This window comes from Loxodonta africana, chromosome 1 (assembly GCF_030014295.1).
Source record: "Loxodonta africana isolate mLoxAfr1 chromosome 1, mLoxAfr1.hap2, whole genome shotgun sequence".
NCBI classification, from domain to species: Eukaryota; Metazoa; Chordata; class Mammalia; order Proboscidea; family Elephantidae; genus Loxodonta; species Loxodonta africana.
The window spans coordinates 221,667,367-221,685,198 of NC_087342.1; the positions used below are offsets into that span (position 1 = coordinate 221,667,367).

Here is a 17,832-nt window from a genome sequence, read left to right on the forward strand (position 1 = left end):
TGAAAGGAGAAATAGGAAACTCCACCATAATAATAGGGACTTCAGCACTCCAGTTTCAATTATAGACAGAACATCCAAAAAGAAGATCATTAAAGACATTGAGAACATAAATAATACCATAAGACAATTGGACCTAATGGACATATATGGAACACTCCACCCAGCATCAGAACAATACACATTCTTCTCCAGCACACAGGAATCATTTTCCAGAATAGGCTATATGCTAGAACACGAACAAGTCTCAAGAAATTTAAAAAGAATGAAATCATGCAAAGCATCTTCTCTGACCATAACAGTATGAAGCTAGAAATCAACAACTGAAAAATAAAGGGGGGTGGGGGGAAAGCACATGGAAACTAAATAATACACTACTAAAAAACAAAAATTGGGTCATAGAAGAAATCAAAAGTGAAATAAAATTTCATTGAATCAAACAAAAATGAAAATACAACATATAAAAACCTCTGGGACATAGCAAAAGCAGTTGTTAGGTGCCATTGAGTCGGTTCTGACTCATAGCAACCCTATGCACAACAGAACAAAACACTGCCGAGTCCTGCGCCATCCTTACAATCATTGTTATGCTTGAGCTCATTGTTGCAGCCACTGTGTCAAGTCACTTCCTTGAGGGCCTTCCTCTTTTCCTCTGACCCTGTTCTCTGCCAAGCATGATGTCCTTCTCCAGGGACTGATCCCTCCTGACAACATGCCCAAAGTATGTAAGATGCAGTCTTGCCATCCTTGGCTCTAAGGAGCATTCTGGCCGCACTTCTTCCAAGACAGATTTGTTTGTTCTTTTGGGAGTCCATGGTATATTCAATATTCTTCACCAACACCACAGTTCAAAGGCGTCAACTCTTCTTTGGTCTTCCTTATTCATTGTCCAGCTTTCACATGCATATGATGTGATTGAAAATACCATGGCTTGGGTCAGGCGCACCTTAGTCTTCAGGGCGACATCTTTGCTCTTCAACACTTTGAAGAGGTCCTTTGCAGCAGGTTTACCCAGTGCAACGCATCTTTTCATTTCTTGACTGCTGCTTCCATGGCTGTTGATTGTGGATCCGAGTAAAATGAAATCCATGACAATTTCAATCTTTGCTCCATTTATCATGTTGTTGCTCTTTGGTCCAGTTGTGAGGATTTTTGTTTTCTTTATGTTGAGGTGTAAGTCATACTGAAGGCTGTGGTCTTTGATCTTCATTAGTAAGTGCTTCAAGTCCTCTTCACTTTCAGCAAGCAAGGTTGTGTCATCTGCATAACGCAGGTTGTTAATGAGTCTTCCTCCAACTTGATGCCCTGTTCTTCTTCGTATAGTCCAGCTTCTCAGATTATTTGTTCAACATATGGATTAAATAGGTATGGTGAAAGAATACAATACCGACGCACACCTTTCGTGACTTTAAACTATCAGTATCCCCTTGTTCTGTCCGAACAACTGCCTCTTGATCTGTGTAAAGGTTCCTCATGAGCACAATTAAGTGTTCTGGAATTCCCATTCTTCGCAGTGTTATCCATAGTTTGTTATGATCCACACAGTTGAATGCCTTTGCATAATCAATAAAACACAGGTAAACATCCTTCTGGTATTCTCTGCTTTCAGCCAGGATCCATCTGACATCAGCAGTGATATCCCTGGTTCCACGTCCTCTTCTGAAACCGGCCTGAATTTCTGGCAGCTCCCTGTCGATATGCTGCTACAGCCGTTTTTGAATGATCTTCAGCAAAATTTTGCTTGCATGTGATATTAAGGATATTGTTCTGTAATTTCCACATTTGGTTGGATCACCTTTCTTGGGAATAGGCATAAATATGGGTCTCTTCCGGTCAGTTGGCCAGGAAGCTGTCTTCCATATTTCTTGCCATAGATGAGTGAGCACCTCCAGCGTTGCATCTGTTTGTCGAAACATCTCAATTGATATTCCATCAATTCCTGGAGCCTTGTTTTTCGCCAGTGCCTTCAGAGCAGCTTGGACTTCTTCCTTTAGTACCATCAGTTCCTGATCATATACCACGTCTTGAAATGGTTGACTATCGACTAATTCTTTTTGGTATAATGACTGTGTGTATTCCTTCCATCTTCTTTTGATGCTTCCTGCATCATTTAATATTTTCCCCATGGAACCCTGCACTATTGCAACTTGAGGCTCGAATTTTTTCTTCAGTTCTTTGAGCTTGAGAAACGCTGAGCGTGTTCTTCCGTTCTGGCTTTCCATCTCCAGCTCTTCACACATGTCATTATAATACTTTGTCTTCTCGAGAGGCCCTTTGAAATCTTCTGTTCAGTTCTTTTACTTCGTCAAGTCTTCCTTTTGCTTTAGCTGCTCGATGCTCAAGAGCAAGTTTCAGAGTCTCCCCTGACATCCATCTTGGTCTTTTCTTTCTTTGCTGTCTTTTCAGTGACCTCTTCCTTTCTTCATGGATGATGTCCTTGATGTCATTCCACAACTCATCTGGTCTGCGATCACTAGTGTTCAATGCATCAAATCTATTCTTGAGATGGTCTCTAAATTCAGGTGGGATGTACTCAAGGTCATATTTTGGCTCTCGTGGACTTGCTCTGATTTTCTTCAGTTTCAGCTTGAACTTGCATAAGAGCAAGTGATGGTCTGTTCCACAGTCGGCCCCTGGCCTTGTTCTGACTGATGATATTGAGCTTTTCCATCATCTCTTTCCACAGATGTAGTCAATTTGATTTCTGTGTGTTCCATCTGGCGAGGTCCATGTGTATAGTCGCCTTTTATGTTGGTGAAAGAAGGTATTTGCAATGAAGGAAGTCGTTGGTCTTGCAAAATTCTATCATTCGATCTCTGGCATTGTTTCTATCACCAAGGCCATATTTTCCAACTACTGATCCTTCTTCTTTGTTTCCAACTTTCACATTCCAATCACCAGTAATTATCAATGCATCTTGACAACGTGTTCGATCAATTTCAGACTGCAGCAACTGATAAAAATCTTCTATTTCTTCATCTTTGGCCCTAATGGCTGGTGCGTTAAATTTGAATAATAGTCATATTAACTGGTCTTCCTTGTAGGCGTATGGATATTATCCTATCACTGACAATGTTGTACTTCAGGATAGATCTTGAAATGTTCTTTTTGACGATGAACGCAACAGCATTCCCCTTCGAGTTGTCATTCCCAGCATAGTAGACTATATGATTGTCCGATTCAAAATGGCCAATACCAGTCCATTTCAGCTCACTAAAGCCTAGGATATCGATGTTTTTGCATTCCATTTCATTTTTGATGATTTCCAATTTTCCTAGATTTCCAAATTTCCAATTTTCGTACGTTGCAGGTTCTGATTATTAATGGATGTTTGCAGCTGTTTCTTCTTATTTTGAGTCATGCCACATCAGCAAATGAAGGTCCCGAAAGCTTGACTCCATCCACGTCGTTAAGGTTGACTCTACTTTGAGGAGGCAGCTCCTCCGCAGTCATCTTTTGAGTGCCTTCCAACCTGGGGGGCTCATCTTCCAGCACTATATCAGACAGTGTTACGCTGCTATTCATAAGGTTTTCAGTGGCTAATGCTTTTCAGAAGTAGACTGCCAGGTCCTTCTTCCTAGTCTGTCTTAGTCTGGAATCACAGCTGAAACCTGTCCTCCATGGGTGACCCTGCTGGCATCTGAATACTGGTGGCATAGCTTCCAGCATCACAGCAACACACAAGCCCCCACAGTATGACAAACTCACAGACACGTGGGGGGCAAAAGCAGTAGTCAGAGGGAAATTCATATTAATAAATGCCTACATTAAAAAAGAAGAAATATCCAAAATCATTAACTTAAATGACATCTTGAACAAATCAAAAAGGAGGAGAAAAAGAAAGAAGCCAAAAGGTACCTTAAAAAGGAAATAATAAAGATCAGGGGAGAAATAAATGGAATAAGAAAATAAAAAATTATTTTCTTATTCCATTTATAAAAAATTGAAAGAAAGAAGCCAAAAGGTACCTTAAAAAGGAAATAATAAAGATCAGGGGAGAAATAAATGGAATAAGAAAATAAAAAATTATTTTCTTATTCCATTTATAAAAAATTGAAAAGATTAATAAAATAGACAAACCACTGGCTAGACTGACAAAAGAAAAACACTAGAAGAGGCAAATAACCAAATTAAGAAATGAAAGTGCTGACATTGCAACCAATCCAATCAAGATAAAGAAGATCATAACAGATTACTATGAAAAATTGTACCCCAACAAATTTGAAATCCTAGATGAAATGGGCAAATTCCTAGAAACACACTGCCTACCCAAACTAACACAAACAAAAGCCCAGGACCAGATGGCTACACTGGAGAATTCTACCAAACACTCAGAGAAAAGTTGACGCCAATCCTACTCAATCTCTTCAAAAACATAGAAGAAGAAGGAACATTACGGAGCTGTTTCTGTGAAGCCAGCATAACCCTGATACCTAAACCAGGCAAAGACACCACAAAAAAAGAAAATTACCAACCAGCATCACTTATGAACACAGATGCAAAATTTTTCAACAGAACTCTAGCCAACAGACTTCAGCAACATATCAAAAAAAATCATACACCATGATCAAGTGGGATTCCTACTAGTATGACAAGCGTGCTTGAACATTAGAAATCAGTCAGTGTAATCCACTGCATAAATAAAACAAAGGGAAAGAACCATATGATCATATTGCAGAAAAGGCATTTGATAAAATTTAACACCCTTTCCTGATAAAAATTCTCAGCAAAATAGGAATAGAAGGGAAGTTTCTGAACATAATCAGGGGCATGTATGCAAAACCACCAGCCAACATTATACTCAATGGAGAAAGGCTGAGAGTCTCCCCATTGAGACCATTTGACAAGGATGTCCATTATCACCATTCTTATTCAGCATTGTACTACAAATCCTAGCCAGAGCCATAAGAGAATAAAGAGAAATAAAAGATACCCAAATTGGAAAGGAAGAAGCAAAACTATATTTGCAGATGACATGATCCTATACATAGAAGATCCTAAAGCTTCCACAAGAAAACTTCCGTAACTAATAGAAGAATTTAGCAATGTTGCAGCGTACCAGATTGATGCACAAAAATTAGTTGGGTTCCTCTACATTACAAAGAGTACTCCGAGAAAGAAATCAAGGAAACAATGCCATTTACAATAGCTCCCAAACTGATAAAATACCTAGGAGTTCACCTAACCAGGGACATAAAAGACTTATTCAGTGGAAACTGTGAAACATTGCTACGGAAGGACATTCTGTGCTCATGGATTGGAAGACTAAATATAGTGAAAATATCAATTCTACCTAAAGCAACCTACAGATACAATGAAATCCCGATACAAATCCCAACAACATTCTTTCCTGAAATGGAAAAACTAATGACCAACTTTATATAGAAAGGAAAGAAACCTCAAATAACCAAAACAATATTGAAGAAAAAGAACTAAGCAGGAGGTCTCACACTCCCTGATATCAAAACATACTATACAGCTACTATAATCAAAACAGACTAGTATTGGTTCAACGATAGACATGTAGATCACTGGAATAGAGGTGAATACTCAGAATTAATCCCAGCCATCTTTGGACACCTGATTTTGACAAGGAGTCAAAGTCCATTCACTGGGGCAGAGCCAATCTCTTTAATAAATGATGATGGCAAAACTGGATATCTACCTGCAGAAAAATGAAGCACGATTTATACCTCATACTTTATACAAAAAGTAACTCAAACAGGGGCAAAGATCTAAATGTTAAACATAAAACCATAAAATTGCTGGGAGAAAATTATGGGATCAAATCTTTTGTAAAAACAGGATAACAAGCATAACAACAAATGTATGAAGAGAAAAAAAAAAAAAAAAACCCTGTGGCTGCTGTCAAGTAAATTCCGGCTCATACAGAGAAGACATAGATAAATGGGACCTCATAAAAATTAAAAACTTACGCTCCTTAAGGAGTCCTGGAGGTGCGGTGGTTAAGGGCTCAGCTGCTAAACAAAAGTCTGGCAGTTCACGTCCACCAGCCGCTCCTTGGAAACCCTATGGGCCAGGTCTACTCTGTCCTATACGGTTGCGATCAGTCAGAATCAACTCAACGGCAATGGGTTTTTATGCTCCTTGAAAGACTTTATTAAAAGAGCAAATAACCAACCTACAGACTGGGGAAAAATATCTTTGGAAGCAGCTTATCTGGTAAGGGTCTAGTCTCTAAAATCTACAGAAAGCTGCAGCAATTCAACAACTAAAAGACAAACAACCCAACCAACAAAATGGATAAAGAATGTGAACAGAACCTTCACCAAAGAAGACTTCCAAGCAGCCAAAAAACATATAAAAAATGTTCAGAGTCATTAGCCAATAGAGAGATGCAAATCAAAACTGCAATGAGATATTGTCTTACCCCTGGTATCAACAAATGTTCTTGAGGATATGGGGATATTGAAACCCTTATCCATTGCTGTTAGGACTATAAAATGGTATAACCACTATGGAAAATGGTACAGCACTTTTTCGGAAAAACTAGAAATGGAATTACCCTATGGTCCGGCATTTGTATGATCCCTCTTTTAGAAGAAGACAAGAATAGATAACAAATAGAGAGACCAGTGTTCATTAATCATTACCAGGGAAAGGATGGGGGAGGGGAAAGTACACTTTACATTGTAAAGACTTGTTATTTTTGGTGATGGGAGAAGTGACACTGAAGGTGGATGTAGTGAGCACAGCGTAACCAAAGTAAAAACAAGTTTTTGAGCACTATGGGTGGGTATAGATATATTGGTATATGGGTAAATACAGGTGTATGCATAGGTGAGAAGAGGTAGAAGTATCTCTAAATAAAAAAAAAAAACACTCATTGCTGTCAAGTCGGTTCTGACTCATAGTGACAGTATAGAAGTGACAGTATAGAATTACTTATAGGTACATGTAAATACAAATATGTGGGTGCAGTCACATAGATTTGTTGAACACACAAATACGGATACTCCTCAGACATAAGCAAACACCTTCTAAGATTGGTTTTCTGGGTTTGAAAGCTTAGGATCATAGTCTCATGTGACAATTCGGTCAGTTGACATAACATAAAAAAAAAGTTCCCAAAAATCATGATCTGCATCTTAGTGAAGTGAGTAGCATCAGGGGTCTTAAAAGTTTGCTAGCAGCCATCTGAGATACAACTACTGGTCTCTACTCACTAGGAGCAAAACAGTAAGAAGGTAACCAAAAGCTCAGAGATGAGACAAGTCTACACAAGCCACTACCTCACCTACCCAGAAACCAGGAGATGGTGTCAGACTGTTTAGACTGGGGTCAAAATAGATAGTCCCAGATAGAATGGGAGAAAAGTGTGGAGCAGAAGTCAAATAGTTTTAAAAAAAAAAAAAAAAAACGGCCAAACTGGAACAGTAGAGAGCAGAGGAGTCCCCAAGACTATTGCCCTGAGATGCTCTTTAAACCGAGAACCAAGCCTATACCCTGAGAGCACATTTTAGTAGAATGGCAGAGTGGCACACAAAATAAAGGATCTTACCCATAAGACTGGTGTACTTCTTAAAAACCATCTGTATGAGACTAAACAGTCAACAATTACTCAAAAGCCAAGATGAGAAGATAAGGGGGCAGGGAAACTAGAGTACTGGAAAGGGAACAAAACAGAACACAATTAAAGAGAATGTTGATACGTTGTGATGAATGTAACTGACGACACTGAACCATTTGTGTGGCAGTTATCAAATGGGTACTTAGTTTGCTGTGTAAACTTTCACCAAAAATTCAATAAAATATATATATTTTTAATCCTATGGAGCACTGCTGTACTCTGACATACATGGGGTCTCCATGAGTCAAGATCAACTCGACAGCAACTGGTTATTCGATGCTGGATGAGATAGGCGTGTGTGCCCCTGGGCCAATTTTATACCCTTAGGTTGTATACTCTTTTTTTTTCTGGGTTGGAAGCTAAGTCAGACAAGTGTTTAATGATGTTTTATAAACATTTGTATTCACATTAATGCTGTTCATTGATTTGGCAGGGACATCTTTTTCATTAGCCTGTTCCACAGTAGCGTTGGAGTGGCTTACCAAATGCCATGGCAGGCAAGGGGGGTAAATTGATAGTTGACAAAATCTGTACAAAGGGGAAATAATGTGAAGAAAATATACATCCAGGGGTCAGAATAGCTCACGGAAGTGCATCCATGCACTTCTGAGGAGCGGCCCACAAATTTGACTCCGTATTTCCTTTGCTTGGGCAAGGCAAAGAGGAAAACACATTCCGTTTTAAGCTCCACAGGGTTTTAATAAAAATAAAATAAAATGAAATAACTTACACCAGTTGTTCAACATAAAAAACTCTCCTTCGGACCAATCTCTACAAAGTCTATTTCTCACAACCGGGACCTGATAAAGGTTGTGCTACTGAGTATTCAGTGTTGTATTCTCTGGTGAGGAAGTAGAGGCAGATATTTGGGGCCGTCGGTTGACTTAAATGCCGAGGGCTTGTATCAAAATACCGCCAAGTGGGTCGTTTCAAAGAACAGAAATTTATTTTCCAGCAGTTCTTGAGGCTGGAATTCCAAGTCAGGCTCTCGGTCATGTTGATTCCTTCTGAGGGCTTTGAGAGAGAAACTGTTCCATGCCTCTCTCCTAGTTTCTGGTGGCTGTTGGCAATCCTTGGTATTTCTTGGATTCGAGACATATTGTCACGTGGTGTCTTCCTCCTGCATGTGACTCTGTTTCTGTGTCTTCCTCTTTTTATAAGACACCCATCATATGGGATTAGGACCTACCCTACTCTGGTAGGATATCATTAACTGATAACATCTGCTAGGATAAACCTCATTTCCCCAAATAAGGTCATATTTATAGGCACAGAGATTCCAAAAATACTAAACCCATTGCCGTTGAGTCAATTCTGACTCATACTGAGGTTAGGACTTCAGTGTATCTTTAGAGGGGACATAATTCAATCCATAATGCCAGTTAAGGGCAGACCCATATGTTTTGCTAATTGACTGGGCAGAGGTTAGAGCTAAAGGCCTACTATAACTGTACCTTGTATCCGATAGGATGAGTTCAAACCCCTTACCATTATGTCGATAAGGGTCATGGTCAAGGGCTGGGTCAAGGCATTGGTAGGCAGTAGAATTCATAATGTGAGGCATTTAAATGCTATTACTTCTAATGGTGCACCAGGTTGGGGGTCTCATCTGCCATCTGTCTGCTCTGGATCATTTTCCTCCCTGGTGCAGACATCCAGGTGTGTTCCTGGTACTGCTGCTATGTAGTAAAGTACCCCAAAATCCAATAGCTTAAAAACAAGGTTTGGATTCTACTGGTCATGAACTTGAAGAGGGCCCAGAAGGAATGGCTCGTCTCTGTGCCACAATGTCCAGGGCCTCAGATGGGGAGACGCATCAATTAGGGTTGATTTGGTAACTGTGGGCTGGAGTAATGCTGGCCATTGGTACTGGCTCTTGTCTGGGAGATCAGCTGGAGCTGTCAACTGGAACACCTCTTTCTCTTCACATAGCTTGGGCTTTCTCACAGCATGTTATGCTGGACTTCTTATGAGGTGACCAAAAGCTCCAAAAACAAGTATCCCAGCTGACAAGGCAGAAGCTGCATTGCCTTTTATCCATGCACTCAGAAGTCACACAGTGCCCTTTATGGCCCATTCTGTTGGTTTTCAAGCAAGTCACAGGTCTGCTGCGATTCAGGGACATAGATCCCACATCTTGATGGGAGGAGAGTCAGGATTACATTGCAGAAAATGTATGGCATGGGAGTTATATTTGTGGTCATCTTTGGAAAATACACTCTGCCACAACAATGTAAGAGGGACTTCCTGCTCAGGGTTGCTGCTGTATCATCCTTGAAAGGCCAGGCAAGAAAAGATGAGGCCCAGGGGAAAAGGTTCATCCAGGCTGTTTTGGCCGCCTCTTCTGAGGAAAAATGGAATCCTCAAGGAAGGCCTCCTGAGACCAGGTCACTGAGGCTAAGAATTCCTAGGAAACAGACACCTACTGTCACCAAAGGACTGCACATTTTCCAACAAGTGTGCCTTCACAGCGTCTCCCTCCTGACCTTAGAAAGGTAATAATTCTGATGAATAGGAAATTCAGAACTCTGGCTATTTCTTAATATATTATAGATATAAAACTAACAAAAATAAGGTCCTAAGGAAATATAAACTCATAATGACTTTGTCCTAGAAGGGATAAGGCAAAGATACCATTTTTTACAATAATCAAAACTGGGATTTCTAGATAGGAGTGGGAGGCACATGGCTACCACCAACTTTTTTTTTTTTTTTAATGAGCACATTTAAGATTTCTTCTTGACAACTGAATCAGTTCATCAGTTTCACCATCTGACATCATCATTGAGATTTATCTTCCAAGTCAACTTGGATTTATTGATGTAACACATATTTACCTCCTAGAACATGAAGTGAATTTCACTAAAAAAAAAAAAAATTTTACCAAACTGGTAAATGTCACTGAATCAGAATCATATGATTTCAGAGTCATTTCTGCCAAGAGGGCACTCGTCAGTATAGAACAATGCTAAATGAGCAGGAGCACCATGTTCCCATGTTGGGTTCTGACAAGAACACTCATCTTCACTGTAATTACTCTAGCTTTGAGATGACTGAGAAGAGGGCTTAGATGAGTGTGTGATTTTACAAACACTGTTGTTGTTGTTGTTGTTAGGTGCCGTCGAGTCAGTTCTGACTCACAGTGACTTTATGTGCTATAGAGTGAAACACTGCCCTGTCCTACACCATGCTCGCAATCATTGTTATGCTTGAGCCCCTGTTGCAGCCAGTGTATCAGTCTATCTCGTTGAGGGTCTTCCTCTTTTTTGAAGACCCTCTACCTTACCAAGCATGATATCCTTCTCCAGGGACTGATCCCTCCTGACAACATGTCCAAAGTATGGTAAGACATAGTCTCACCATCCTTGCTTCTAAGGAGCACTCTGGTTTTACTTCTTCTAAAGCAGATTTGTTCATTCTTTTGGCAGTCCATGGTGTATTCAGTATTCTTTGCCAACACCACAGTTCAAAGGCCTCAATTCTTCGGTCTTTCTTATTCATCGTCCAGCTTTCACATGCATATGATGCGATTGAAAATACCATGGCTTGGGTCAGGCACACCTTAGTCTTCAAGGTGACATCTTTGCTTTTCAACGCTTTTAAGAGGTCTTTCAAGCAGATTTGCCCAATGCGATGCGTCTTTTGATTTCCTGACTGCTGTTTCACTGGGTGTTGACTGTGGATCCAGATAAAAAGAAATCCTTGACAACTTCATTTTTTTCACCATTATGATGATGTTGCGTTTATTGGTACAGTTGTGAGGGTTTTTGTTTTCTTTATGTTGAGGTATAAACAATAGTGTGACCATAAATATTTGATTAAAGATTGATTTATGAACAGGTTCTTCACCTTTCAGATGAGCAATCATATATAACTAGAAGGGTAGATGTTCCCTGACTGTATTTCCCAAAGCAACACTCTTTTTTGCTCAAATCACAAAATGAAGTATCTAGATAATTTTACCTATACACATATTTTCTTTAAATCACTGTAATTTCCTATTTATCGCATAAGGAAAAATAATAGTACGCTAATTTAAAATGAAATGATATGTATTTCAATGTAGATGCCCAGATCTGATGATTGCAAAAAAACATTTTTAAAAAAGTGGTAAAATGTTTACACATATTTGTAATGAATGTTTGGATATAAGAAGTGTATAGGTTTATGAAAAAGCAAAGATAAGATGGAAACCAGAATAAGAAAACTAACAAACTTATATATGGTAAGAGGACAGAAATAAACTAAATTGATTTAGTAATTACATGCCGTAGACTGTAGAAGGTGAAAAAAAAATGAGGAAGTAGGAAAACTTTGCAAACGAGCTGGGCTTTCTAAGTGTATTTTCAAAGTAATTTCCTTCATTAAAGCATAGGATAAGGAAGTACCAAAGAGCATAGGAACGTATATTCTACTCTAACTTCTCAATACATTCAAGACAAATATTCAGTCTCTAGAACTTAAAAGGAGCCCTGGTGGCGCAGTGGATAAGGAAGTACCAAAGAGCATAGGAACATATATTCTATTCAAACTTCTCACTACATTCAAGACAAATATTCAGTCTCTAGAACTTAAAAGGAGCCCTGGTGGCACAGTGGTTAAGAGCTTGGCTGCTCACCAAAAGGCTGGCAATTCAAATCCACCAGCAGCTCCTTGGATCTTGAAGACCATAAGCAATGGGAAAGAGATGATGGTTTGGAAAAAGAACAGTGTGTGGTAAAGTAAGACAGCAGGACGACAGAAATTCCAAAATAATTTTAATATGTACTTTACCTAGGTGGCACAAATGTTTGCATTCAACTGCTAACCTAAAGTTTGGCGGTTTGAACCTGCCCAGTGGTACCATGGAAGAAAAGACCCGGCAGTTTGCTTCTGTTAAGATTACATCCAAGAAAACCGTATGGAACAGTTCTACTCTGTAACACATGGGGTCTCAATGAGTCAGAATTGACTAGATGGCAACTAATAACAATAACTTTTCACAAAATAGATTTCTTATCATGCTGCAGAGTTTAAAAAAAAAAAACATGCAGGGGGCAATGAGAGACCGTATTTCATTTATGTCTACTGTTTCAGAAGAGTTGGTTCTAACTTTCTTTAGAAAAGAAAGTTAGAGTCTTACACCTCCACACGTATTTGCAATCCATTTTGTGCCTTGGTAATACCTGTACCACTGCATTGGAATCATGTCAACTAGATGTCTAGTTGGAAAGCCTATATCATGCATTGAATTGACAGACTACAGAGTGAATAAATTATTTAATACTTTTGAGAAAATGTATTCCCTCTCTATCACCAACTTACGTATAGGACTTTTTGTGCTCAGCCTACTAAAAACTTTTCAAGACTTTTCACTAAAAATTTTTATTTGTAGTTGATTTCAGTAGGACCTTCAAGAGACATACCTGTTGACCAGTTGCTATCGAGCTGAGTCCGACTCATGATGACTCCCTGCGTGCCAGACTAAAACTGTGCTCCATAGGGTTCAATGGCTGAGTTTTTGGAAGTTGATTGTCAGGCCTTTTTTCTGAGGTGCCTCTGGGTGGACTCCAACCTCTGACCTTTTGGTTAGCTAGCATATTAACTATTTGCACCATCCAGGGACTCCAACCTCAAGAGACATAGAGACTGGAAAAAAATGCTTCATTGTAAGTGACTATCCCATACACAGTAGGACATCCAGCAAAGCCCCTCCCACTAAGTGCTAGCAGCAACCCAGAACTTTCCAAGTATTCCATAAAGGACAGTACCATCATCGGTAAGAACAACACTCATAGGTGAAGCACAAAGCAAACATGGTGCTCATCAACCCATCAGCCTGCAAGGCAGTTCTGAGCAAACAGGCTATTTGGATGTGGAAGCAATTCCCAGCAGAGAGTCCGAGAGGCTGATCTGCTGATTCATCACTGGCCACGCTGGGCCCTCTGTGAGCACAGCAAGTTCCTTCTGATCCAGTCAGTGGCAGCTTTCTAGCCCAGACTGCTTACAGCTGTGGACTTCATGAGTTTGCATCACTATCTTTTTCCTTTGAATCATTCCACTTTTTTTGTTGAAGCTGCCATAGACTGAAGGACTCTCCCAGGGTTTGTCTACCGTCTCAGTCTTACTTTGGGGGGAAAAAAAAAGTGGCCTTGCTTGAAGAATTTGTCCTCAGTCATACACTAAGCTATGGGAATTGGCTTTCCTCACTCCTAGAAGCAGTTAGATACCACCCCCTCGCCGCCCTTCCCAGTGGAGGCCAATGCCAGGACATGCCCGGGCTTGGCCACACGCATATGTGAGCATATGTGAACATGCCCACATTCCTGCGGCTTCCGGGAGACACCATTATCTGGAAAAGTGCCTGTAGGGTGGAGAGGAAAAAAAGAGAGAGTTGTGTCCAAATGGAATGAGAGAGAGAGGTGAAGCCAAGAAGAATCAAGAGTTAGAGCAAGAGAGCGAGATGGCTTGAATTGAGATCTCACCTATGGGCATGTCCGTGGGGTTTTGCTCCTGGCTCTTTTCCACCACCAGACTCCCACGGCCTATTCCTAAATCTTACAGCGCTGGCTGTAATATTCAGAATATATTCAGACTTGCCAACAGTACTTCAGGACTGGATAATGACATGCAGATTGTTTTTTTCCATCTTTGGGAACTGGAGCAGCCTTCAGAGTTGCAAAAGCCTGCCTTGTTGCAAGACTGTTTCTAAAGGCCTTCACTGTCTACTCACTGGCTCTGTGCTGCTGCTGGAAACAGGGGTGCAGCCATCCAGGGTGGCAGAGACCACCTGGGATATAGGAGCTACCAGCATCCCTGATTTTGCTCTTGCTCATGAACAGTGCTTGCCAGAGCACCTTGAAGCATTCTGGGAATTTGGATTTGTTGTTTCTCTCAAATGGCCCCTTAGAGGCAATAGGCAGCAAACAAGGACAGAGTTCTGCCAGAAAAGCCCAAAAGGATGGTGGCCGCTGTTGTCAATTATTGGTGTTTCAACAGGACTGGATCTTATTTTTAAATATATTTGGATACTGAGGAAGCATCTGCCGATGAAGATGAGATGATAAACTGTATCGGTGCCAAGACAGGACTAGAAAAACAGGCATCCTGAGTGTTCGCGGTGAGAAAATTCTCTCTCCACAGGCAACTGCACTCTTAAAACACGGACACTTAAAAGAAAATAAGGCTTTGGCTCCTTATCACATGGCATAGTGTGTGGGCATAGTAGGCTCTCAGTAAACTCATGCTGAATCTGTGCATGTGTGTGCATGCCCAAGAGAAAGCTTTATACCCCGGAGTTTCAGCACCAAGGCTTACCTGCGTTGGAAAGAGCGTTGTGAAGTGCTAGCCCTTAGGATTTTTGCAAACCAGTAAGAACAAGTGAAAGTGTCCCCTTCCCAGGCAGGGGTAGTTAAGCTTTTTGCTCCTTGAGTCTGTGGTTTCCTTGAACTAGAAGGGGATCATTGGTGAATGAGGCCAACATCCTGGGTGGCAACAAAAAAAGGGAAATTGGTAGAAAATGCATCATTCAAGTTGGACTAACTTAGCTCTGTGGCCTGGGCAGGTTCCCAGATCTCTAGCCAGATGCAGGGCCTCTGAGAGATGGGAGGGTAGAAGGTGTGACAGCAGGGAGGAGGGTGAGAGGCAGGGGCAGTGGGGCGCTCAGTAGAGCCCGCCCTTAGCCCCCAACCCACCAGTACACACCCTCCCACCCTTCCCTACCTCCAGGCCAACCCTAGGCACTGAACCGTTGACCGTTTTTCTGATGGACACATTCTTTCGCTATCCACAGCCTCTGTGGAACACAAGTGAAATAGTCCAGCGATTTCTTTATCCCACTGCTTGCCTAGTGCTTACTCATTCTGGGCTCTGTTTGCTTTGAATTAAAGCACATCTGGGTATCAAAAGCTCATTATTCTATCCAAATACATACAAGCCAAGCTCTTGGCCATTCTGGTTTTGTTGTCGTTGTTGTTTGGTCTGTTTGTTTTAAACCTTAGCCATTTTCCATTCTGAGCAATTACAACTCTGCTTACTATGAATTCCTCACTGTAGGTATCTTCCCCATACCCAGCCTCCAGGCTGCTCTGTGAGTACTCACTCATCCCACGTGCTAGTACAAAGATGGGGACTAGTAAACTTGGGAACCTTTAACTTGAAGGTGCTCGGGAGAGAGCAGGAGGGGGAGAAGAAATATCTTTATGAGGTGGATGGTGTGCTGCACAGAGGTAAGACCTGAGAGCTGTTGCTAACTACGCATCATCTGGAGAAAACTACCATCATCTGCTCATGGCCAGACAGTGGCAGTGGGCAGGATGGGACCTATTTCTGGAGTGTTCGCGTGATTAAAAAAAAAATCTATCCTTGTGGTCCCAGGACAAGACTGATCCACCTTACCCTCCTGGCTGTCAGTACTTGTCCATTTTGATCACTCACCTGCCTCCAGTTCTTGGGCTGAACTCAACTTATTCTAAGTGTCAGAATTGTTTCAGTTGTTAGTTGCTATTTTAAGCAAAAAGGGAATCTATTAATTCATGTGTTAGGAAGGGTACTATGAAAACTCAAAGGTCAAATGGAAACATGTAAGAACCAGGACCTCCTGACTGGTGTTGCCAAATCTCTCTCTCTGCTGCCCTCTCCCTCTCTCTTCCTGTCTCTCTTGTTCAGCTTTCTCTTGGTTTCTTACTTTCTCTCTCACTCTTTCTCCATCTGTTTTTCTCCCTCTATTTTTCTCTTGTTTCACTGCTCTCTCACTCTCTTTCTGTCTCCTGTTCTCTCACTTTCTCTTCTTCTCCATTTTCTCTGTCACTATCTCTCTCTTTTTCTCTTCCCCTCTCTTTCTCTTTTGGCTCCTTCCTGCAGACGTGAGCTTCATGTGCTGAGAAGATGGCAGGTGAGAGCCCCATATTCTCATCCTCCCAGCTTAGCAACCCCCCCAAAACAGAAAAAAAAAACAAACCTTTGCAGTCAAATCGATTCCGACTCATAGCGACCCTATAGAACACAGTAGAACTGACCCATACAGTTGCTAAGGAGCCCCTGGTGGATTTGAACAGCCAACCCTTTGGTTAGCAGCTGTAGCTGTTAACCACGATGCCACCAGGGTTTCCATAGCAACCCTAGAGGAAAGAATTTCTCTCTCACAACTTCCGTATACAATCCCAGAAATAGACTGTGACTGGCTAGCTGGGACCACTGCTGTCCCAAGTGCCATGACTGTCTAGGCACCGGTGATGAGTCAGCCTGTGGCTGAGAGAGCAGGATCTCTTACCAGAAGAGGGTAGGAGAGAAAAACCTGCCTGGCCATGAATAAGAGCAGTGCCCACCCACAGGCCTCTGTACCACCCTGGTCATATACCTTTACACTGAGGCTGAAATGTGTTGAGGCCCCAAACCTCACCTGAAACTTAAAAGTAAACCAAATCCTACCTGGAAAAATGACCTTTCAATCACTTTGAAATCACTTATCGCCTTGTCTGTGAATCTCACTGAGAGCTTGGCAGTGTCTCCTGGAGTCCCTCCATTATAATGAATGGCAGGGTTTGGAGTCAGCAGCCAGGGTACTTCATAAGCTCTGCTGCTTACTGTCCAAGTTATCTTAGCCGGCTGATGAATCACTCCACACTTCAGTTTCTTGATTGAGAAAGGAATCATAGTGCCTGCCGCAAAGGGTTGTCACCAGTGCTGAATGGGGAGATCGTGTGGGTGTCCTACCTGCTAGAAAAGGGCTGGCTCCTATTACTGTTACGGCCCCGAGGCCAGCAGTCCCTTTTATGAGAATCTTGCTGGAAAGTCCTGGAAATAGGCTCACACACAGAGGCCCACATTGGTCTCTCTGTACTCTCAGATGCGTTATGTTCTTAGTTACTGTTAAATTGGCTCCGCCTCTTGGCGACCCCATGTGCAACAGAATGAAATGTTGCCCAGTCCTGCTCCACCTTCATGATCCTGAGACGTTTCAGCACCTTCCAACCTAGGGGGCTCATCTTTCTCAGCACTATATCAGACATTATTTTGTTGTGATCTTTAGGGTTTTTATTGACTTATTTTCAGAAGTAGATCACCAGGCTTTTCTTCCTAGTCTATCTCAGTCTGGAAGCTTCAGTGAAATTTGTCCACCATGAGTGACTCTGCTGGTGTTTGAAATACCAGTGGCATAGCTTCCCGTATCATAGCAACACGCAAGCCATCACAGTATGACAAACTGACAGATGGGTGGTGGCAGATCTGTATACTTATTAGGAATTTTTAAATAGTTGTGTGGT

The 17,832-nt window shown here is 41.4% G+C and overlaps 1 protein-coding gene across 2 annotated transcripts in view; it reads left to right on the plus strand.

The window, feature by feature from the left end:
- Positions 1-17,832, plus strand: part of ESR1 (estrogen receptor 1) — a 506,164-nt gene that overhangs the window by 477,008 nt on the left and 11,324 nt on the right. The window lies entirely within an intron of this gene.